At 35.4% G+C, this 24,984-nt stretch overlaps 1 protein-coding gene across 1 annotated transcript in view; it reads left to right on the forward strand.

The window, feature by feature from the left end:
• LOC127840004 (sodium-coupled monocarboxylate transporter 1-like) overlaps positions 1-24,984 on the forward strand; it is a 639,226-nt gene that overhangs the window by 548,130 nt on the left and 66,112 nt on the right. The gene's annotated exons all lie outside the window — the stretch shown is intronic.

Below are 24,984 nucleotides of genomic sequence, written 5' to 3' on the forward strand. Positions count from 1 at the left end.
AACAAAGCACAAGCTTTACGTGTCAGGATGCGGCACTATCTATACAAACTGCATAAGGAATTACAAGACGCTTAGGGTTTGAGGGACACCAAACCTGATTATGAGTCTTCCACACCTTAAGCATCTTAATAACCCTTTGCATGCTGGGAAATTTGTCGTCTGCTAAAATGTCGTCTGCTGAATTTCTAAAATTAGCATTTTCTTCAAAAAATTTTCAAAGAATACTATCAGAATAGCAAACAGTTTGGATCCTGATGAGACGCCACGTTCTGTGGCGTCTCATCTGGATCCAAACTGTTTTCAAAGGCCTTTAAAATTCGGTTCCCGCACTGAAAGGGTTAAATATACTTATTTGCTTGTGTACATGTACCTGATAATAAATTATTATTATTACCTGTTTTGGCATCAACAAGCTTTATCAATTGGCCCTCAAATTTTGCACATAAACGCTACACGATCAACCAATATGCCTTTTCATTTCAAGTCGGAAAGCAATTTAGCCCTTATTCGGCCATTATAGGGTGGAGCAGGGCTTTTTTTCCTTCTTTGCGAGTGGCCCTGGAAGGACATTTCACAATTTTGATAGGGACAATTCACAAACCTAACAGGGCCGTGAATTTTTACAAAATTGGCCGTTTTTCACAATTTCAACAATTTCACGGCTCAGTTTTTCACAATTTTAAGAAGTTCGCGACTCAATTTTTCACAATTTTGAATAGTTCGCGACTCAATTTTTCACAATTTTGAAAAGTTCACGAATCATTTTTTCACAATTTTGAAAAGTTCACGACTCATTTTTTCACAAAGTGAGGGTGCCAGGGCCGCTTCACAAAGTCAGGAAAAAAAGCCCTGGGGTGGAGGATCTATTTAAAATACAACTATTCCAGATACAAAAATATGAATTCATTTATTTAATGCACTTATTTTCTTCTCTTTTGCTACGAAATGACCATAAACCAGCTTTCCCAGTCATATTTTGCACTAGCAGATGATATTTCTTTTTTTACATATGAAAGGTAAAAAGAAATTCAAGCAGCATTTTATAATATAAATTTTAAAATGCACTCAATCATGCACTTCCAAACAAAATTATTGTAATTCTGTTATTTATAATCATATTAATAATGCCTCATTTTTCTCAAGTTTATGGTTTACTATCTTTTTTTCCCAATTTTATGGTTTATCTTGATTATTTTCTGAATTCAAAAGGCACTGGCTTAAAAAAACTGTCTATGCATGTAACTGTATATTGAAATCTCTTTATGAGTGATTATAAATGCATGATAAAATTCTAACATGTTATGTAATAGATAAATCTATATTGTTTGTATTTTTTCGTAAACATTATTAGCCACCGTTGTTGTCAAACATATATTTTTGTTTTATTAATGACGTTGTTTCACAGATTACTGTAACAGAGCTACAGATAAGGTGGGCATTTGTGCAAATACCCAATGTAAAATTGCCGATTACGCATAGAAAAATAAAACCATGCGTTCCGAAACCCCATTGAAATTGCCGATTACGCATATCATATTTTTCCTTTGCATAACGAGTAAATTTGTCCCGGAAATACCCTGGTCCGAAATACCCGGATTCTTTCCGCTTTGTTCAAGCGCTTTCAGTATAACCTTCAGTACAATAATATGTACGGAAAAAAGTGTCTTTGTGACTACGTGTTATTGTTGTGAAAATGTCGAAATCGTGAGGCCTTAAAAATGGAAACATCGTATCCTAGGCACAAAGAAACTCAATTTTAAGATATTTAACCGCAGGCAACACAAAATCAGAAGCGGAAAATATAGTGAAACTAATTCTTGACGATATTATGTCGGAGGCAATTGCTGTCAGTGCTTACATTGTAAGAAAACTGGTGGAAAAAATCGTTGAACTTTTTTTTTGAATCAAGACTGTATATTATGGATACATCTACATAATTACACAAAATCTCTGAAACTAATCAATTAAGAGTGGAACTACAACCAGCTTATTCAGATAAGCAGGTGAGAATTTAAGACAATGAACATACCCAATTTTAAAACAAAGGTACCCAATTGTCAATTAAAGTACCCGTTGTGGGTACCGACTTTTTTGTACCCAATTGAATATGAAAATACCCAATTGAACTCAAAAGTAGTGGGTATTAACCCAATTACTCAGAAAAGTTATCTGGAGCTCTGCTGTAACGTACAATCTTTATACGGAATGAAGGAGTTTTTATTTACAAGTACACTTTTTGTATTTTTTTGATAGTCTACTTAATTTTTGTTTTACTGTTAAATAAAATAACGCCGCACGCGTCAGACTAATGTCGTTAAAATCTAGAGTTTAAATGAAATTATGTCACACGATATACGTATAAAAATATTTAACTGCATGTCCGACTTGTCGTCATTAAATTCAAGTCGTCATTAAATTCAAGATTTAAAATGAAAATACGTCACAAGATATATGTACTTCATACCATACGAGTTTTTTAGGATATTTTCAGATCTGAATACTGGTATTTTACGTGTTAAACTTTAACTGTAATGTATCGCAGATTCAGAGATGTATGTTTTGTTGTAAAGGTCATTTAACCCAACATATCTCAGACACAAAGAGTGTCCAAATTTGTGCAAACAATTAAATTAAAACTAAGACATTTATCGATTGTCATTACCTGCTGTATAATTTATTTGTGTACTGACATATATTCAATTGTGGTGAAATCAACCGGGATCACCTTGGTGAGAATCTGGTGGAAAAATCACTGCACTAACCTGAGACATCAGTCTGTCATGATTGATTGCTCAGTTGTACATATTTTTCTAATTCTGGCTACCATAACTTTAAATGTCGCTTTTTATGATTTTTGACTGGCGCGACTTTATAGTTATGGACCAACCCCATTAGGAAAGTCAACCAGAAAATGCCGAAAAGTCGACAGTTAAAAAAGACCGGTCCCAAACAGCTTTTAAATGCAGTTATTGGCCCATATCAATCACTTGATTGGAAAGATTGACATTTTTCACATTTAACTGATACATTCTTTCACAAAATACTATCTTAAACATTTAAAATTTATCTATTCTGCTCTTACATATCGAGAAAAACAGCGATGTGACAGACTTTCTTGAAATGCGAATCTCCCGAGATTTCACGGTCATATGCTGGTATTTCTACTTTTAGTAACATACCGTGTGCTCAAGTGTTTTCAAATTCAGAATGACATTTCCCGGTATTTTAGAATATTCTGGCTTGTTTTGTGAACAAATTGTAGTGTAAATACAAACTCAAAGTAAATATTTAAAACTACCCGATTCACACTGAAATCATTTTTATAATCCACCAGACTTGTTGTTAATCACAAATAATAGATTTCAGAAAACGAAAGTAATGTTTACAATTTCAGCAAAAAATGTCAAGGTCGTTCGAAAGTATCCAAATTAAAACTAGTCTTGGACAAAGCGACAATGGCGTCAAAATTGTGAATTTCAGACTGATGAGAGTTATTTTCATCTATTGTAAGATGCATTTGAAACATTTGAACCTTAAAATATTCCTCGGTGCAGTAATTTATATTCATTCACCAATATATGTAGAAATGTATCCAAGAAAATGAGTATTCTTTGATTTATAGCATGACATAAATATGTTACGACTCTGGTTGACTTTTGATACGGGGTTGGCTTCATCATACAGGTATGTCAATACTATATCAGTGTCCAACAAATTTCTTATTGCATGTTATAGATATTACATGTATGTGCACATGTATGTGTACTTAAATTCGGACAGCACGTTAAGTTGGAAACGTAAATAAAGCGTTTAGATGATCAATACGACTGACTCGTATGGTGTTAATCAATGCAATTGCTCTTTTTAACAACAAATACCGAGTTTCAAGAAATCAAGAGTATTAAATCATTTATTTACTTGTGTCCGACTTTAAGTTCTGTCCGAATTTACGTATTGCATCCGTATGTTACGACACTAGTGTGCAGTCAGTATACAATACAATAATTGTTTCAATAATGAAGGAACTGATACAGTGTAACGGTAACGATACAGCGTGTTTACATTATATTTTATTAAGAGGAAATGTCAATGCCAAATAATTCGCGAGATACCCCGGTACTTTAGTTGAAATTCACAACGAAACTTTTAATGGAAACTAAATGATCTCAATGATGTACCCGCTACGAAATTTTTATTTACAAATAAATACACCCATGCCAATTTGTGCGCGCTTTTTATCTGGACCAGGGGCCTATACATTTGTATAGGTCCCTGTCTGGACAAAGAAATTCATTTATTAAATGTAGAACTTTGTAACCTAAAATAGCTGTACACAACGTGTGCAAACCGTCGCAGGTGATTTACGCAAGTTGCAATTGAACGGTCCTGATTGGGAGCTTATTTCATCATATCTTTAAATAGAATCATATGCCGAAATTCAATTGACACTTTAGAAAATTTCAAACGTTTGTGTTTATGACTCTCATCGTCTATATTACCCTCCCATAATTTGGTTTAAAAAAAATTAAATTGGGCATATATGGGATTATTGATTAACAGTCGATCAATCCAATTATTAATTGACAATGCAAACTAATTAGCAGGTGTTAACCGCGTTGTTATTAATATTCATTTTCGGTTTCGTTACCGTTTTGAAGAATCCGCTATTGTTTTGATTTATTTAATGTTCGGCATCCTTGGATATTTAACGACATCAAAAACGTAGTCGCTCTTACTCATTGTTGCCGTTAACAAAGAATTCCAAACTGCGAAATGATGTTGCATCATGTGCGCCAACTATCCAACCGGCTCTCATTATATTATTAGCAGACGACAAATGTTGATTCTGATTGAATGATTAAAATGCACTCTTACTGTTTACGACATTACCGCAAGTGATCGGTGATTGATAAGATAATTGATTGCACTTTGTTATCGGATTATAAACAAGACACGGTGTAGAAACACATGGTCAGCGTGTTTATTCTACGTATGTCTGTCAATAAAACGGGCTACCGCTCTTATAGATTTATAGTAGCCCGGCGGGCGTCAGCTGAAACATTTCAGTAGCCCGATGAAAAAATTCTGTAGCCCCCGGGCTCCGGGCAATGGATTTGTCGGACACTGCTATATAAATTGTACACTGAAGTTTCTTTAGCTAATATTTTTCTTATGTTGACAGACCATTGACATTGCTGGGGTTTGTTGAGATAAATACTTATTATCATCAGGGGCAGGAAGACATTATAGACATTAAACAGCGTATCATTACGTAGACAACAGTTGCACAACTGTATGCGTAAAAGGTAAATCAGTATATTAATAATTATGTTGACAACTAGCTTACGTAGCAACGTCCGAAAATATGAAATATCCGACATCTATTTCAATATTTAAAATTCAAGATATAATGACTACTGAACTGTTTTACTTTAAGGAAAAAACAGTAAAAGTATGTTTTTTATGAAAATGAAACACAACAAACAATATACTTATCATGATAACGGCTAAACGACTTATTATCCCAATATAACACTGTCATTGAATCGCACATTTCAATTAAAAATTATTCCCCTTGAATGTTAATGCATATTGATATAACGAATTCATCAAACGTTATCAAACATGAGTAATTTGCATTGCATCGGATTCCCACAATATTATGTGGATGTAAATCGGATCCGGTTGTTGTTTATGTGTCAAGCTCATTTTGCCAGTGAGATACTTAAATTTCTTGCGTAGTAAAATCGGCTAGATTGAACTTTACCGGTACGCAGTTGTTTACCACTATCAAATCTACTGTAAAGTACACAAAGATACTTACATAATTCTGCCGTATCTGTCTGAATAAACATCCGCTGCACAAAATATAGACATTTGTATTAATGATTATTAAACACAATCATATTTTTCTGTGTTTATTGAATTAATGACACTGAGTTTCTTTGTCGCGTTACAAGATGGCGGATGTCTAACGCTGTTTGTGAAGTGACGTCACAATGTTTATTTGAGCGCGTGCCCGTTCCCACAAAAAAAAGTTTAAACACAAAATACTCGAAAACTTGATTTTTCCCAGGTATAACGCCTACGCCAACAGGTAGATCGCATTCTGGTCCATATACATGTCAAATTTCAGCAAACGTGTTCGGCCAGTTTTTAAGGCGCTCAAATCGCAGTGATTTGCACCAACTTAACGAAACTTAGCCCCCTTTATCATTCGTTCGATTGAACGTCATCAATGATGACGTCCAATACATCACTCATTCCATAATGACTAGTGACAATCACGGTCAGTTTAACACTACACATCAAACCAAAGAGAAAGTCCTAATATTATACTAGAGTTGCGACACCTTAAGGGTTTCGCGGGATGGAATGAGTGGAGAGATGAAATCAAATTGAAAATCGATTATTTCTAAAAAAAAATGGTACGAAAAAATATGCGGGTAGGAAAAAAAAACAAATTTGGGTACGAAAACAAATTTGAGTACGATAAAAAGGGTACAAACAAAATAAGGGAACGAAAAAACTATTTTGGTACGAAAAAAATGGGTACAAATAAAAAATAAGGTACGAAAAAATTTGTGTACGAAAAAAAAATGAGTACGAACAAATGGGTACGAAGAAATATGGGTACGAACAAATTTGGGTACGAAAAAATTGGGTACAAAAAAATGTGGGTACGAAAAAAAAATTGGTTATGAAAAAAATTAGGGTACGAAAAACTATTTGGGTACGAAAAAAAAGGTTCAAATAAAAATTTGGGTACAAAAAAAATTGGGAACAAAACGAATTTGGGTACGAAAAAAATTTGAGTACGAACAAATGGGTTCAAAGAAATTTGGGTTCGAACAAATTTGTGTAAAAAAAAAATTGGGTACGAAAAAAAATTTGGTTATGAAAACCTATAGGGAACGAAAAAATTAGGGTACAAAAAACTATTTGGGTACGAAAAAAAAGGGTACATATATAAATTTGGGTAAAAAAAAAATTGGGTACGAAACAAATTTGTGCACCGACGGACAGACGAAGCGGCGACTATATGCTCCCCCTAAAAAATTTGGGGGGGAGCATAATAAACAAGTTATGGCAATTTAAAGGTGGTACGCAAACTTAATAATAGATTTATCAATTATATGCTTATTCTAAGTGAAAAAAAGGCCATAATTGTTACAAAATGCTTGATACAGTTATCTGCTCTTGTTTATACATTGGGGTCATGTTGGTTAATAAGCAAAATACATGGTGTATGAACGCAATATGTCAAGGGACATAAAAAATATTTGAGGTCATATGCAAACTTTAACATAGATTTATCAATAATATGCATATTATTCTAAGTGAAAAAGGGCCTAATTCTGTTAAAATGCTTGATACAGTAAATGAGTTGTCTGCTCTTGTTTATAGATTGGGTTTATGTCGGTAATGAAGTATGCAAAATATAAAAGCAATATGTCAATGGACATAGGAAATATATTTGAGGTGGTACGCAAACATTCCAATGCGCAAGCCGACGCCGGGTTGAGTAGGATAGCTCGACTATATATATTTCATATATAACAGTCAAGCTAAAATGTAAATATACCATAAACAACAGGCTAACCTCAATCACAACTTTAATGCAATGCTTATAACAATAGAGATACAATGATATGCCAGGGATTGAAACTAACTGTTTACTATTGTGGGCAACCATCTTTAGTATTTTGGTTGCCCAGATAAAGAATAACGAGCCCAGAAATATGAACATGTGAATATTATACATTCTTTTAATAAAATAATAGATAATTAAATACATTTGCTGACAACACATGTTCAATGCATGATGTTTTATTATGAGCCTGAATTGAATCATGTCCTATTCCTAAATAATGAATGTTATTTAACTAGTATTGATCCATGGTGATCAATTGTTTTTCAATTTTTATTGCAGTGAATTGTTTTAAGCTTTAAAAAAAAGAAGTTTACCAACTTTTGAAATTGAGTTGCCCAGGCCAAAATCTACTTGCCCCGGGTTCACGGTAAACCACTTATTTCCATCCCTGTATGCTCTTCATTTTCTGTTCTTCCATCGCATTCTCAAAATTAAATTTAAAGCCGATATTTTTTAATAACATTAGTATGAATTACTAACCATTATCACCCAAAAAACAATTTTACAAAGCTGTAATCCCGTCGTAGAGATTTAGTTTACTATTATCAGTGTTCTCTTTAAATACCGGCTGCTAGCGATCTTGCCGGTTACATTAACTCTTGATGCCGGCTACTTTTCCCAAATATATCAAGTAAATGTCACAAATGCTTTGGTTTTACTGCATAGTTGCCGGCCATATAACTGGCTACTCAAATTTTTCTGGAAAACACTGAACTATGCATGACAAACACACAAAAATTAAATACATCTTAGATTCATTGTAAAAAATAAATTGACACTTCCAGCTTGTCGTCACTAAAATCCAAAGATTCAAATAATTTTCCACGAGATACGTCAACAATTGCGTAATCAAATGAATGAAAAATAAAAGTAAAGAAAGCCGGATTTTACATAAATTTCAGGTTGAAACACAACAAGGTAAAGGTAGTCGGTGAGATATAATAATAATACAGTTAGTAAGGCTCGTACCCTGGGTACGGTAAATATACTAAAACATACCCGGGAATTTTAACACTAAATCGGTTGTTGTCGGCTATTTTGTAAAAATTAATTATGTTTACATTTATGTCAATTTTCTGTTAAATGGCATTTATACAATGAATTATCAAAACTCATTTTTACAATCATTAATGTGATTCAATTTAAAATCTTAAATTGTTTAAAGTCGCGTCATTGTATGACGTTGTCAAGTATATTTTCCGCGATGTGGCACGTTCACTTTTTACCGTCATAGATTTTTTTAAAGAAACATTTTTTGGTTTGCGAGGTCCGTTAAATGGGGAACACCATATTTGGTATTTATATTATGTTTTAACAAATAATTCATGCTGTGTAATAAATATTGTATAAGATATTTCGATATTTATTGAAAATGTTTCAAATTGTTATTTATGAAACCTTTTATTCTAATGAGTGTATGCTATCATATTATACTTCGAATAGCAGATCTGTTGTACTATAATCGTATTATTCATTCTTTATTGTTAATTTCATTTATTGTAGAGAATCGTCAATGTTACATCTAGTCGCCAATCCTTGTCGTTAGTGTTAGTTTTCAATGCTTGTTATCATTGCCGTCAATGTTAGTCGTCAATCCTTATCGTCATTATACATGAAGGAAATAAAAGCAGAAACAGAGACGTTTTCTTGATTACTTGATTATTCCTACGGCGTCCTCTCAACACTCATACTAAAAAGCATGTTGATGCAGATTTTTTTTAAAGAGAAGTTTCTTTAAGGTAAACAATATTGTTTTACTTTAATCGCTAGCATGTTTAACGACATCAGATTTTTGGCAGATATACAACTCGGATACAATCTAATATTTGCGGGTATGTTTAAGTTTTTTTACCGTACCCGGGCTACATGTAAGTAAAGTTAAGAGTACCCGGGGTACATGTACCGGTAAGTAGTACCCGAGCCGAGAATGTCAATTGAAGGTGTTAGAGATGCATTGAACCATAAGATTAAAAAGGGTAATTAACCACGGGCTTATTAAAATTAAAACGATGACATTACATTGTACCAGCTGTTTATTGTTGTATATTGTAAGCTTGAAATATTTTAAATAATGTAAACAACTTACCTTGTATAAAGTTGGCACATTGTTGTCAGGTGTAGAAACTATTATACTTATTTCTGTTAAGTTGCACTGGCTGAACCAAAAGAATTATGTAGTCGTTTCTAAATAATCACGAAACAATCTACTAATGCATATATGCTTGCCAGTTGCTGAGTTTGTGCATTTCCATTCATTATACTATCGGCCTTGGCAAACAGCGTAGACTCAGATTAGACGCCGCATGATGTCTGCTATTTGGTACGCAGAAGATTTGCATATCCACGGGTGTTTTATGTCAAATGTTATGGTTTTTCAATAGATCGTATACTTATCTACTTAACAGCGAATTAGCGTTCACTTGACATCATTTTTAATTATGTTATTTTGTGAATACTTTCTCGCGATCTTTTCGCCTTTGGTCGACGCCGTCTGCTATTTCAAACGATGAAGATTTCCATATCCACTGGCGTTTTTTTATGTCAAATGTTAGTGTTTTCCAATGGATCGTATACTTATCTACAAAACAGATAAGTAGCGTTCACTTTACATCGTTTGAGATGATGTTTTTTTGTAAATACTTTCTAAGCGTTCATTCTGACGAAGTCGACCATTTTGACGGGTGTGAAGAAATACCGAATTTCCCGTAATTACCAAAATCCCCAGAAATCCACGAGATCCCACGAAATCCCCATTAATATTGATTGTGTATTGAAAAACTGCGTATTTTAATATAGATCGTTGCGAAATACACTGAAATCACTAATGAAACATTGTTTTATCAAAGTTTAATTTCGGGGATTTCGGTAGGACTTCGGTATATCCACATACCGCATTTTGTATATCCGGTTTTGTCAAACTTGCGAAACTTTTTCGTGATTTAATCAAAAACTATATTTTTCCCAGGTATAACGCCTACGCCAACAGGTAGATCGCATTCTTGTCCATATACATGTCAAATTTCAGCAAAAGTAGCCGACCAGTATTCAAGACTCCCAAATCGCGACTATATGCCTCAACTTAACGAAACTTAGCCCCCTTTATCATTCGTTCGAATGAACGTCATCAATGATGACGTCCAATACCAGTATTGCGACACCTTAAGGGTTTCGCGTGATGGAATGAGTGTGGAGTTCAAATAAATTTGAGATTTTTTTCTGTGCAAATGATGATTGCAACTATACAGTACTTATTGCAGAGATTGTTTATATTTAAGCCTAGGCCACTTAATTACAGATGTTGATATTTCGGCCGGACCACTAGCTTTTTAAAGCCATAAACAATCAAGTGTCATAAAACTTATATAAAAAATTAGCGACAGTGTAACAATGTTTAGTTTCGTAATATTCATTTATTTAGGCATAACTTTTCCCTTTGACATGAACTTAATTCAGAATGGGCTCTCAAAATAGGGCATTGTTACAAATTGGGCAAAAGTCAAGGGCAATACCGTCAAAATGCACTTTAACAACTCGGGTGACATTGAGCTTAAGTCGATTTTTTCTGTACAATATTTTTACAGCGAACACACATAATGTCATTCTTTTTTGAAGAAATACATGTCTTATGACTTAATATGGTTATTAGACTGTATATATTTTTTTTTTAAACAACCTACACAATATATTATTATTATAACCATAAGTTATGATAAGTGTTCAATTTCATCAGTGTATACTTAGGGAAAATAAAACCAATAGTGCTAACATTGGCTCTATTATCTTATAGACAAAAAAGTACTCTCCAAGACACCCCAGACACTTACCAAATTCATGATTAAACATTTATAATTGCTAAATTTTGGAAAACCTTAAGTAAATTTGCGTATTAACTATTTTATATTTGAGGATTTTGAAAATTATGGACCCGAACGTCTGGTGTGTTTCGTCCCAATATCAGTCTGCAAAACTAAGTTTTTTGTCTTCATAGCCAATGTGGCTATGAATCTTTGAAAATGTCATAGCCAGAAGAGTTTCATGTCCAGAAAAAATAATTTACAGTGACATTATTATGAAAGTAATATCAACAGTCGTTATATATCAATTGCAATTGGGGGGGGGGGGGGGGGGGGGTAAGATTGCATACTAATCAGTATCCCAGGTTTCAAACTTTTATTCCATCACATCTGACACTGAGAGATTTTTACAATATAATATTTTGAAATATTATTTTCATTATTTATGATATGAATGATAAACACTGTTACGGTTATTTCGTTATTTCAAAGCTATTGTAATAAAGACATTTAAATGTTTTACTTAATGTTTAAAACCCCTTTTATTTATCGGCGTAGAATGCAAGTTCAGTTTACCAAAAGTATTACTTTTAAATAGGCGAGCCCGACTTTACACTCTCTATAATATCAAATGGATATGACTAATGATAGAAAACTAAGGGAAGTAATTAAGCGTTGTCACTGTAAGAATTTACACCTGGAATGCGTAATTGATTATAACATGTAATTGGTTTATTTGCTCTGAATTTTTTTCATTGCAATTCAGGCAATATATATTCAATTTTTCTATCGCTAGTGCCGAGATTTCATCGCATTGGCAATCAGGCTTTGGGTTAATTTTGCAGACTGCCCAATATTACAGAAAGTAAACTTGTGAACTTCTGGATGAAGCACAAAAATTACATTAATTAATAATTGCTTTTAAGTAGGGTATAAGAAAAGATGTGTTAGTCAGAAACACAATGCCCCCTTCTGCACCACTTTGAAGCCATATATTTGACCTTTGACCTTGAAGAATGACCTTGACATTTCACCTGTCAAAATTTGCAGGTCCATGAGATAGACATGCATGCCATATATCAAGTTGCTATCTTCAAATTTGCAAAAATATTGACCAATGTTAAAGTTTTCGGACGGACAGATAGACTGACAGAGAGACAGACAGTTCAAAAACTATATGCCACCCTTTGAAGGCATAAAAAGGTTCCCATACGTCTTTCTCTTACAGTAGGTCATATTGAAATAATGCTTATGACCAGAAGTTACAAACTTTACTTACTGTTAATGTTTTGTCGACTCGTACCGTGTTTCCGGGACTCATCAGTTGGAGAAACACCATCAACTTGAGTCAACAGAACAACTTTAAAACTGCTAAATAACTTTTAAACTAACAACAAGAATTTTAAAGCGAGATTATACGATTTTGTTAAATATCTATGAATTTATATAAAATGTGTAAAAAACATATTATATATAATACATATATTTCAATATCAAATAAAATTAAAGTTAAGAAGAACAGGAAAAGAAACTACGCTGAGGCTGATATTTGGGCCATTTACCAGGCGTTTACCTGGTGCGCTGACTGCGATGTAGTTTTTCTTGGGTGAAATGTCGCCTGTAAATGGCAAAATAACGCATAACAAATGCTAAATGTAAACATCGATTGGAAATGTTTCATTAGTATGTTTATATTCCTACTCACATAAATTGTGTTCTCCCCCATCTGTGTTTACACGGGCTTTGGACCGTTCCCTGAGAACAAAGCGTTCACAGGAAGCCACATTAAGGAGTGACACATCGGCACCTCCCCACCCTCGAACCGAAACTCTGAGTTCGGGGGTGTCTTACCCGTCGTTGTTGATTTGACCTAGTTTTTAACCCTATTTGAACTAAATAAACCACCAATCCAGATATCATCAAGATAAACATTCCGGTTAAATTTCATAAAGATTGGATGAAAACTGTGACCTGTATTGTCTACACAAGGTTTTTCTATCATTTGACCTAGTGACCTAGTTTTTGACCCCGGATGACCCAAATACAATCCCAACCCAGATTTCATCAAAATAAACATTCTCATCGAATTATATATGAAAACTGTGACCTCTATTGCCTACACAACGTTTTTCTATTATTTGACCTAGTGACCTAGTTTTTGACCCCAAATGACCCAAATACAATCCAACCCAGATTTCATCAAGATAACATTCTGACTTAATTTCATACATATTTGATGAAAACATGTTGACATATTAGTTGTAAATATATGTGTTTAGACGATGTGCAATGTGCAAGTCTTGAATAAAAAAGTCTGTCTGTTTGTCTGTCTGTCTGTTTGTCTGTCTGTGACCTCTATTGTTTACACAAGGTTGTTCTATTATTTGACCTAGTTACCTAGTTTTTGACCTAGTGTCCTAGTTTTTTACCAGACAACCCTAAAACAATCCCAATCCAGATTTCATCAAGATAAACATTTTGACCAAATTTTATAAAGACTGGATTGAAACTGTGACCTCTACTGTTCACACAAACTGTTGAGAGATGCACGCACGGACGCCAGACAACACACAATCACATACAGTACAGGCAACGTGTACTTTGACAAACGCCACTCGTTGCGGTGTTCATTTTACGGTGTTCGCTTAAACAGATAAAAGTGTGATAAAAACGCAAAAATCACAACATTCGCCATATCTCTAAACTATCAAATGAATTTCTGCATGTTTCTATTTAAAGATTTGATGTAATAAGCGCCCAATCAGAACAGGTGTATTGCAACATTCGTAAATCACCTGACGCCTAGTGTGCGCGTTGTGTAGAGTTCATGTTCTGTTACAAATTGTAGCCACAAATAAATACATGTATATATGCCCATGATATTTTCATTTTCTTTGTTCTGAACCATAAAAAGAGCGCAAAAATTGGCATGGGTGTATTTATTTTTGATACAAAATCTTTGTAGCGCAGACAACATTGGGATCTTTTAATTTCGATTTAAAGTTTCGTAGTGAATTTCTTCCTAAGTACCGGGGTAGCTTGCGAATTATTTGGAATTGACATTTCATCTGAATAAAATAAAAATCAAACACGCTGTAACACGCTATATTTAGAATTCATGCAACATGTACAAGTCATTTTCTGGAAATCGGGAAAAATGAAACCCAATTTTGTGAAAACAAAAAGGGCAATTGCATTGATTAACACCATAAAAGTTAATAGTATTGCATAAAAGTTAATAGTATTGATCATCTAAACGCTTAGTTTTAGTTTCCGACTTAACGTACTGCCCGAGTTTAAGTACACATAAAAAATGTGCACATAATATCAACATGTACATAAAGTATATGATTTTATTTTGTACATGTACATTTAAAACGTGTGAATGACTCTCACAGACAGGTGTTTACGGTGGCTGCGCAGCATCGCGGTGATCACGGGTGTTCCCGTTTACAATAGCGTGCAATCGCAGCAATTTCAGGTGTACACTGAACACCGCGGTCAGTAGTGTGTCCGCCCCCCCCCCCCCCCCCCCCCCCCAAAATGTCACCCATTGGGACAATTGAACACCGCGGACACGCGTTTTTGTCAAAGTACATATTGCCTGTACTGTGAGCTCACCATGTAACTTTGTGACAGGTAAGCTAAAAATAGAGTAAATCAGGTCCGTGAAGCAAAGTTTATATGTAATTTTATAGGGAGGGCTACCATCCCGAAACCCAAAATACTGCCACACTTTTTATTTTAGCTTCATAGGCGCATCTGATTATTACAATTTTTCGGCCACAACTTTTTCAGCCATTTTTACTCTTTGTCCGAAAGTAGACTGTTACCCGCTTATTGATTGGATGACCAAAGTAATAATTAACCAAATCGCGCGTCGTTATTTCAGGTAAAGATAAAACATTGACCTTTCTGTATCAAATAGTCAGAGTACAGGGCACTCTACTATCTATGGCTATATATTAAAGAATTAAATCGAATTTAGTAGGATTGGCATCGTAATCAAATCGATGCATTTAATTATAGTTATAACTCGTATAAGCTGCTCAGTGGCAGGGGTATCAACGGGCGCCATCCGATTTAATGTTCCTAGGCTCGGCTTATATCACCTTATCGGGCTTCTTCTCCCATTTGTAGTTTAAAAATCCGAGTGTCACTTGTGTTCGGAGGCACAGCACTTAAAAAAAATTCCGAGTGTCACATGTGTTCGGACGCACAGCACTTTAAAAAAAATCCGAGTGTCACATGTGTTCGGAGGCACAGCACTTTAAAAAAATCCGAGTGTCACGTGTGTTCGGAGGCACAGCACTACAAAAAATCCGAGTGTCACTTGTGTTCGGAGGCACAGCACTACTATTTACGTAAAACATTAAATAACATTGACAAAAAAGATGATTTCTCCATTGCAACACAGACGCTCTATGCATTTAATACATAAAGTGCCTCGCCGATGCTGCTAACGGTGCGTGCATAAAAATCGCACTCCGTTAAAAACGTTGACGTGGCTAAAAAACGTTCCTCCAGTACAGTTTTAATTTTATCGCGATTTTTTTTATTTTGGCTTTTAATTTTGAATATAATGATGTAGGGTCGCAGCAAAATAATAGGCCCCGTTGGGGAACCGTAACCACAACATTATTTTGAACCCCGTTGATGCTGCACCCTGTAAATGTTATTAGCAATTTAACAATTGCTCAGTTATACAATTTTATTTCACGGTCAAAGAATTATTCCATTTCTGATATTGCTTGCAAATGCTATTTTACTTAAAATTAAGAAAATCAACTGACAAAAGCCTTAAAAACAAGAATATCAGTGAAACTGATGGATGCTCCCCGATGACGGGCTTTGTCAATCTATGTGTTAAAAACCACCTAAAAAAACTATTATAAGCCTTGGTGACCTTGACCCCAGTGACCTCATCAAAAGGTAGAGGTCCATGCAAGGTACCTACATGCCAAATATGAAAGAGATCAGTAAAGAATTGAAGGTGCTATGAGAAACTGTTACAAAAGTGTGACAGAAGAATCTATTATTAGCCTCATGACCTTAACCCCAATGACCTCAAACCTCATCATAAGGTAGAGGTCCATGCAATGTACCTTCATGCCAAATATGAAAGAGATCTGTTAAGAAACTGTAACAAAAGAGTGACAGAAAAATCTATTATTAGCCTCAGTGACCTTGACCCCAGTAACTTCAAACCTAATCAAAAGGTAGAGGTCCATGCAAGGTACATACGTGCCAAATATGAAGGAGATCGGTTAGTTATTGAAGGTGCTATGACAAACTGTAAAAAAAGTGAGACATTAGAATCTATTATTAGCCTCAGTGACATTGACCCCATTGACCTCAAACCTCATCATAAGGTAGAGGTCCATGCAAGGTACCTACATGCCAAATAAGACAGACACACAGATTGTTTTATTGACGTAAACTTTACAGTGTTTTGTCATTTACAAAATAGTTATACAAAGCATTAAGTCAATGTGAGAACAAATAAGAATATTTAAATATCATATTGATCGCGTAAAGATCATATAACACTGTATTATGTGAATTGGGAATAAGACATCAATTTGGGAATAAATTGTGTTTTATCAAAAGTGCATAATATGCAGTTTTATATGTTGCATTTTTTTAGTTTTACAAATTATACTTAAAACATATACTTGCATATATAATAGCATCATTAAAATTGATTATACTTCAAAACTGGATTTCTTATTAATAAAAAAAAAAACTCATGAAATGATACTGTGTCCATGCCGCGCATGCACACGGTTTCAAAATACACTTTAAATGATACAAATTCAATCACTGTTAATGAAAAAGTCATGGAAAATTTCTTATTAAGCTTAAATTATAGATAATGTATTACAAAATATATGTAGATCATGAAATGAATAGTTTTGTTTGAGAAAATCACCAAAATGATGTCCATTCGCAGTTTGATGTCTTATTCCAATTCACATAATACAGTGTTATATTCATACATACATGAATTTAATAAAGAAGTTGAACATAATAAAGATTTGTTTTACATGTATTAATAATAAAAAATAAATAAATGTATTCATGTTTCGCCAGATTAACATATACTGATGATGAAAACAATTATTTGTTATTAACTTTCATAGAAATATTGGAAATATAAGAAAGAGATTGGTTAAGTTTTAAAGGTGCTATGAGAAAATGTAACAAAAGTGTGACAGAAGGAAGGACAAACTGGCAACTATATGCTCCGCCGAAATTTTATTTCGGAGAGCATAAAAACTAATTACTAGAGAACATTATATTCACAAAACACAACAACATTAATCTAACAGTATTTACAATTTTACATGCAATAATATATTAATAATTAATATCCAATGCTAACACAAACCTAATCAAACATCATGTATATTTACATAACAAACAACATTAATTTTACAGTATTTACATGCGTAAAAAACCCAATGAAACATGTATATATTTACATAACACACAACATAAACTTTCATGTAACTCAGCACCCTTCAATCCCATGAAGATGCTTTTCCGTTATCCAGCATTTTCCAGCATATATTGAGAGTAAAGTAAGATTGAGTTCATGGGTCGGAGTGGGCCGACAAGATACAGGTTATAAGTAGTTTATTTATGTTTTGATACAAATTTCCTGTTTATTCCGACAACCTATTTATTGGAATTGTTATTGCTTGACATGTTTGTAGATATTTTGTTTTTTGTTTATTTGTTAAATAGATTTGACGATGGTAATATCAGATTTATGTAAAAATTGTCGATTTTATGTGCCTTTCAACAGATGCAGCCAGAGCAGGGCGAATAGACAAGAAGCCGATGACGCTGCGTCGAGGGACCTGTCATCTATGCCCTGCTCGGCGACACCTCTCGTGGCTATTGTTGATGGGTCGGAGTGGGCCGACAAGATACAGGTTATTAGTAGTCTATTTATGTTTTGATACAAATTTCCTATGTTTATTCCGACAACCTTTTTATTGGGATTATATTTTTTATGCTTGACATGTTTGTAGATATTTTGTTTTTTGTTTATTTGTTAAATAGATTTGACGATGGTAATTTCAGATTTATGTAAAAATTGTCGATTTTATGTGCCTTTCAACAGATGCAGCCAGAGCAGGGCGAATAGACAAGAAGCCGATGACGCTGCGTCGAGGGACCTGTCATCTATGCCCTGCTCGGCGACACCTCTCGTGGCTATTGTTGATGGGTCGGAGTGGGCCGACAAGATACAGGTTATTAGTAGTCTATTTATGTTTTGATACAAATTTCCTATGTTTATTCCGACAACCTTTTTATTGGGATTATATTTTTTATGCTTGACATGTTTGTAGATATTTTGTTTTTTGTTTATTTGTTAAATAGATTTGACGATGGTAATTTCAGATTTATGTAAAAATTGTCGATTTTATGTGCCTTTCAACAGATGCAGCCAGAGCAGGGCGAATAGACAAGAAGCCGATGACGCTGCGTCGAGGGACCTGTCATCTATGCCCTGCTCGGCGACACCTCTCGTGGCTATTGTTGATGGGTCGGAGTGGGCCGACAAGATACAGGTTATTAGTAGTCTATTTATGTTTTGATACAAATTTCCTATGTTTATTCCGACAACCTTTTTATTGGGATTATATTTGTTTGACATGTTTGTAGATATTTTGTTTTTTGTTTATATGTTAAATAGATTTGACGAAGACGATTCATCCATTGCGTCGCAGGCTCTCTTTGCATTTAATACGTAAATCTCTGATATGATGGTGAACATGATTTTGTCTGTAATATCAGATTTATGTAAACAAAATTGATTATATGTGCCTAGCAGTTGTATGTTAGGTGCCTACATACATGCATGTACTCATGTTTTCTGAATATAATTTGTTCCATAAGAGACATGGCTTTTATTTCCCAGATGTAATTTTAAGTTATAAATGCAATTGTCGTTCATACATTAAAACAATGGCACATTCTTCAAGTGGTGTTCTCACTGTATTTATGGAAAAAATTGGTTGTTCTGTTTCCTCTAAATTTCCGTGGCACAATTGAACACGCTCATCACTGTAAAAAATATAGTGATTATTATCAACACACCCAACAGTAGTGTAGTGTTGGTGGTGATGATTGACAGACGCTTTGAACTCATAGGTCTCGTTGTTAATAAAAATGTTATTATCAAGAGAGATTCTCTTTTGTGCACTACGATGAATATTTATTATCAGGAGACTGGGCGGTCTGACCAATTCACGTTTGACATCATGTAACTTTTCACCACAATGTTCACAATTAAGCAATTTCTGTTCCATTAGCCATTTGTTAATGCCCTCTTGTATACGTATTTGTGTTTCTTCTAGATCTACAAGATTGATTAAGATTCTTTGGGATCGGAATTGTTCTTTGATTTTTGAGGAACTGCAACTTTGACATGTTTTTGTAGTTTTGACAGTTCCCTTGTGAATTTGGCAATCGTATGTTTGATCAAGACGGTCAAAAAGTTTAACAAGGAACTCATCCGCATCATGTTCTATTCCTAGGCGCCAACCAGGGAGCAGGGACTCTGTTAGTTTTATAATTGGCATTTTAGGGAGATCCCTTAGGGGTAAATTGTGATGCCGATAGGCACGATTTACAACCTCATTCAGTGCACAAAGAGGACAAATCTCATTTTGAAGGTGGTAACCAGAGCATTGCTGGTGCAAGTATTGACACTCCCTTAAGAAGGCATCAAAACTTCTGGTATGGCAAAGAGCTATAATTGGGGCATTCAAAAAGCACACATTATTTCCACTGTTTTGCAAACCTTTAAATGTTTGTCTGGAAATATCAGGTCGAGTTTTTAGGGACAGCAAATTTTCATTAGGTATGGGATCAAGAGGTGACAATTTTTGTTTTGGGGTTGGTAATTTCCTTTTCTTAATGTCACATGATGGGCCACCGAGAGATAACTTATCGTCAAATTGTCTTTTTAAAACCTTTGGTTTAACAGATTTGTTCTTTTGGTAATTAGTCAAGGTTTCATAATCCTCTTGACTTATGTGTGGTGCTGCTTCAGCTACCAGATATTCCTGGGTTTCGATCAACTTTTCAAGCACTCTCATAATAACATTTGTATCGGTGTCTATAAACATAAGTTGCACGATGCGAATCAGTTCCTCTTTGTTCTTTTTGATACTTAACCTTTTTGCAAAAGCTTGATCTATGATACTGTCTGCCAAATCATTATAATGAGTAGTCCAAAATGGGTCGCCACAGTTTTTATGACGGTACATGCGTTCAGACTTAACTTTTACGGCTTCTTCAAATGCTTGTGCATCAAGAACATTTTCCTTAAGCCTTTGTACTTTAAGGTCCATGTAATTTGGAAAAGTACGTATATGAAGATGGGCGGGACTTCTAACCCTAGAAATGGCAACCAGGAATATGCCAGGCACATGAAACCAGCCATCCAGATCAACTTCAGCCAATGGGAAATTAGCTCCTTGTCCTTTAAAACTTGTTGCTGCATCTCCTCCTTCGAGTGGCAAGGCGATTCTAATCATGGGTATGTTTGACTTTGTCTTCCCAGCTTTTTGTTTGTAACTTTCAACAGGAGGAATTGGGACATAATTTTCGCATCCTGGTAATCTTAAAATATTTGGGCCCGAGTAATTGGAAGCTTCTATTACCATAAAATCAGGCATTTCTGGTGGGTTACTAGGACCCTGAAACTTACAGGTCATGTGTACGCCTGAAGGAAACTCATCAACAGTATCCTTACAAAAAGGAACATCATCAACAGAAAGCAATACACTCTTTGGGGGAATCTGCTGTACTTTTCCACATGTATCGATTGGTTTTGTAGTAATGCAGTCCTGTAATTCTCCTGTTTTCAAATCTGCACTAGTTAAAGAAGCAACAATGCTGTCCCTGTTATATATTGGTCCCACCAAAGTATGTAATGATCCATTGTAGAGACCTATACTTGGAGCAATGTTACGTAAGAGCATGACTCTCATTCCCCTGCATGCGTGCCAGCTGGGTGGGGCACCTTCAAATTCTTTTGCAGACATTGCTCTCAGCTTGTTTTCTTTTGCTGCTGGACGATGTATTGAGTCGATTCGCATTATTGGATTTCCTGTTATTTTGTGATGTCTGAGAAGAGCTTTTGCGTTTTCAGACTCAACAGTTGACCTATTTTCATGGTTTTTTGAATGAAAATGATACCCATGGATGATATGTGCACTGTTCCACTTCCCGTCCATCTTCATATCACGTTCTGTTGCACAGTTTTTCCTAAGGAATAGCATTTCTTTTTCCCTGCATTTTTTACCATACCTCATATTGACAAGCACTTTTCCAGTGAAACATTGACTAATGGGATCAACATCGGTTCTTTTGACTTCAGTCAAAAACACAGCATCAAATTGGCCCAGCATCAGATCTTTCCGACAAGCAGTAATATCATCTGATAAAAGACGATCTTTAGGCGATGTTAAGGATTGCCATTTGTCATAGTTTGGTATTGTTTGTAACGGTGGAAATTTGAAGACCTGTCTAAACCTTATCAAACCATTAATAGAAAGGGAACTGCATTTTTTGTTTTCATGCGTGTACGAACGAGCGCTCCAGAGAGGTTCAGCTGCAATCGGAAGAATCTGTGCTGGGTCCCCAATAAGAACAATGCCAATATTGTCGAGATCAATGTTGCACTGAATCAGTCATTCAGTTACAAAGGCAAACATCTCTCGTGACAACATGGAAAACTCATCAACAATGAGAAGAAAGAATTTTTTGGGGTCAAAATTGAGCATAAGTCTGGAATATGTGGCAGATGTTTCTTCCAGACGCAAATCTTTTTCATTTAGATGGACAGGTATACAAAAAAGTCGATGCAAAGTCTCTGACTTGAAGTACATTTGACTTGATGCAGCTCCTGTGGGAGCTGCAAGTTTGATTCTGTCTGTCCAAGTGCTTACCTGTGCATCTGAATCAGGGTTAGATTGTAAGAGGCTTATTACACTGCTTATAATGCATTTTAGTGTCCAGCTTTTTCCAGTACCTGGATTGCCCATTAGAATGAGACGCAAGGGGTTTGGGGGAGGTGCTTGTTTATTTTTTTCCCAATTTAATCTAATTTTAACATAATCAACAACAATGTCATGAGCCATCTTTTGTTTATCATTTAATGAAGATGCTTCAAATGAATTACTTGACAAAACTCCTTGTGTGTTTGTGAGATTTGAAATATGAGCATGTATTTCAGCCATAGAAGGTATAACATTCTCTCCTAGCCAGCTCTTCATAAAATCAACACCTTCAGGATTGGCTAAAACGTCAGAATCACTGAAACATGGCTTGGAATCTATGCCCTGCTGCGGGGCAGACCGCAAGCGATCAACAGGGTTTTGATAAAACTGTTCATTTCCGGGGCGTGCTATCGGTTTTGAAGCGGAATCGTAATTACTGCTTTTAATTTTGCTAAGATGAGTGTCATCAGTTGCATCTACTGCACAAGCTTGCTGGTTTTCTTCGACATCTTCGTCTGAGGATGAATCTGAATCAGAGTTGTTGTTTCGAGGAAGATGGTGATGTTTCCAAAATTTGTATGCCCATGGTGGAAGTCCATTACCATCAAGAAATGTTTGATTGAATAGATCAATCCAAGCTTTCTTTAAAGATTCTGCATCTTCAGCAATTGGTGAAAAGTCAGTAGTTTTGTGGCAAGGAATCTTCCAAAGGCAGAGTGTTCTACAATAGTGCCAATATTGTTTTCCACGGGGATTTGCCATTCTTATACCATGGCAAGGTATGAGCTTTAATGCATTCAATCTGCCATTTCTTGCAGTACTTCTTCTTTTAAATTGTAAGAATCTTTCCCCCCCATCATTGGGTTTAATTTCTTTAACATCAAACAAGTCACAAAACTGATGTAGACACATGTTGCATTGTATCTCTGCCTTCAGTTTTGGCGACTCTTTGCCACATTCGATGAAAACAGCTGTTGTGCCATGTCGCCCATCAAATTGTTTAATGAGAGGTGGGAGAATGTAATCTTCACCATCTTTTTCATCATAGTCAGTTCTCAGCAGAGACAAACCAGATACACTGCAACTTTTGATGTTAACATTTGAAAGAACATGTGGGATATTTTGATTGAGGTGAGTTGCCTGAAAGATAGATGTTGTGCCAGCAATTGCATGGCTATTGTACATTTTTTGAACAGCACCTTGATTTATTGGTTCACCATCTTGCAACTTCTCCATTGCAGTTATGAGCACTTCGTTAGATGTTTTAGTGGGAATTGCATCTTTAAAGGCATATTTAGTTACATACTCTGTAGCAGAGTCACCAGTATCTGAAAAGAACTCAAGATTTAAGTCCTGCACCCTATTGTCTTTATTTTGGCAACAACTGACCTCTATTACTGGAGGTTTTCTGAGAAACTCTGGCACAACAGCTTTGTCATCAGCATTGCTAAGAACATGCAGAATCTCAAAAGGATCATGACCATTAAACCATTTGTCGTTACATTCAAACTGAAGTTGAAAAATTTTCTTATTGTGTTTGTCAGGCTCAATGGTGGGTACTTTATTCATTGGTTGCGGTTTTCGCCTTTTACAGGTAATAACCTCTGTGGACTGTTTATTCCCAGTTTCCTTGCATGTCGATTGCTTTTTCTTAACCACTGCACATTTATCTGTCTTGGAAGGCTGATCGTTTATTCCTGTATGACCTAAGTGGCGACATGTTCCATTGACAACAGTCACATATATTGTGTCCAATGTTGAAAAATCACCGGTTGTGAGGGCATTGTCTATCACACTTGCCATGTTCAGTCTGCAGATGGCGGAGGTCCTTTCATAGATGAAATCAAATGTCTTGTTTTTACCATCTGCTAGTAAACCTGCATTCCAGTTGGTGTAGAATGGTCGCATATATTCAATGTAATCCTTCCTAGCATGATCCCAACAGTCGAGTACCCTAGTACGGATAGTGTCCTGAACAAGAGGATTGTCGAGATCTTGGCCAGTATTTAAACATTCGTCTTTGGCACTCTGAAGGCAGTTTTGTATATTTAGTTTCAAGCTGTCCATGTGCTGACTGAATTCACGACTAAAATACAGCCTATGAGCATGTGGATTGGCATTTGCACCCCATTCAAACCGTGTAAAATAGGCATCACCATCATATCTAATTCTAGATAAAAACGTTGTGTCCAGCTCTGCCATCAATGCGCACATAAACGATACGATGCTTGGATACTGTAGTACGTTTCTTCGCCGACCTTCCAAAAATTCTTGGTCACTCTGGATGGAGAGGGTCTCTGTACCTGGACAGACTTTGTGAATTGCCGGGTGATGGTTATACGGTGGAGCACGAGTCTGGAACAGCATAATTGACATTGGCATTTTGTCTTTTCGCCAAGGAACACTTTCTTCCCAATCCCGTTGAACAGCTATTGCATCATCCCTTGACCTTTTCCAGAATGGAGCTGTATCCGGTATTGAGGACTTGAACATCATTAGGTTTGATACAGTC

The sequence above is a fragment of the Dreissena polymorpha genome, chromosome 7 (assembly GCF_020536995.1).
Source record: "Dreissena polymorpha isolate Duluth1 chromosome 7, UMN_Dpol_1.0, whole genome shotgun sequence".
In the NCBI taxonomy this organism is placed as follows: Eukaryota; Metazoa; Mollusca; class Bivalvia; order Myida; family Dreissenidae; genus Dreissena; species Dreissena polymorpha.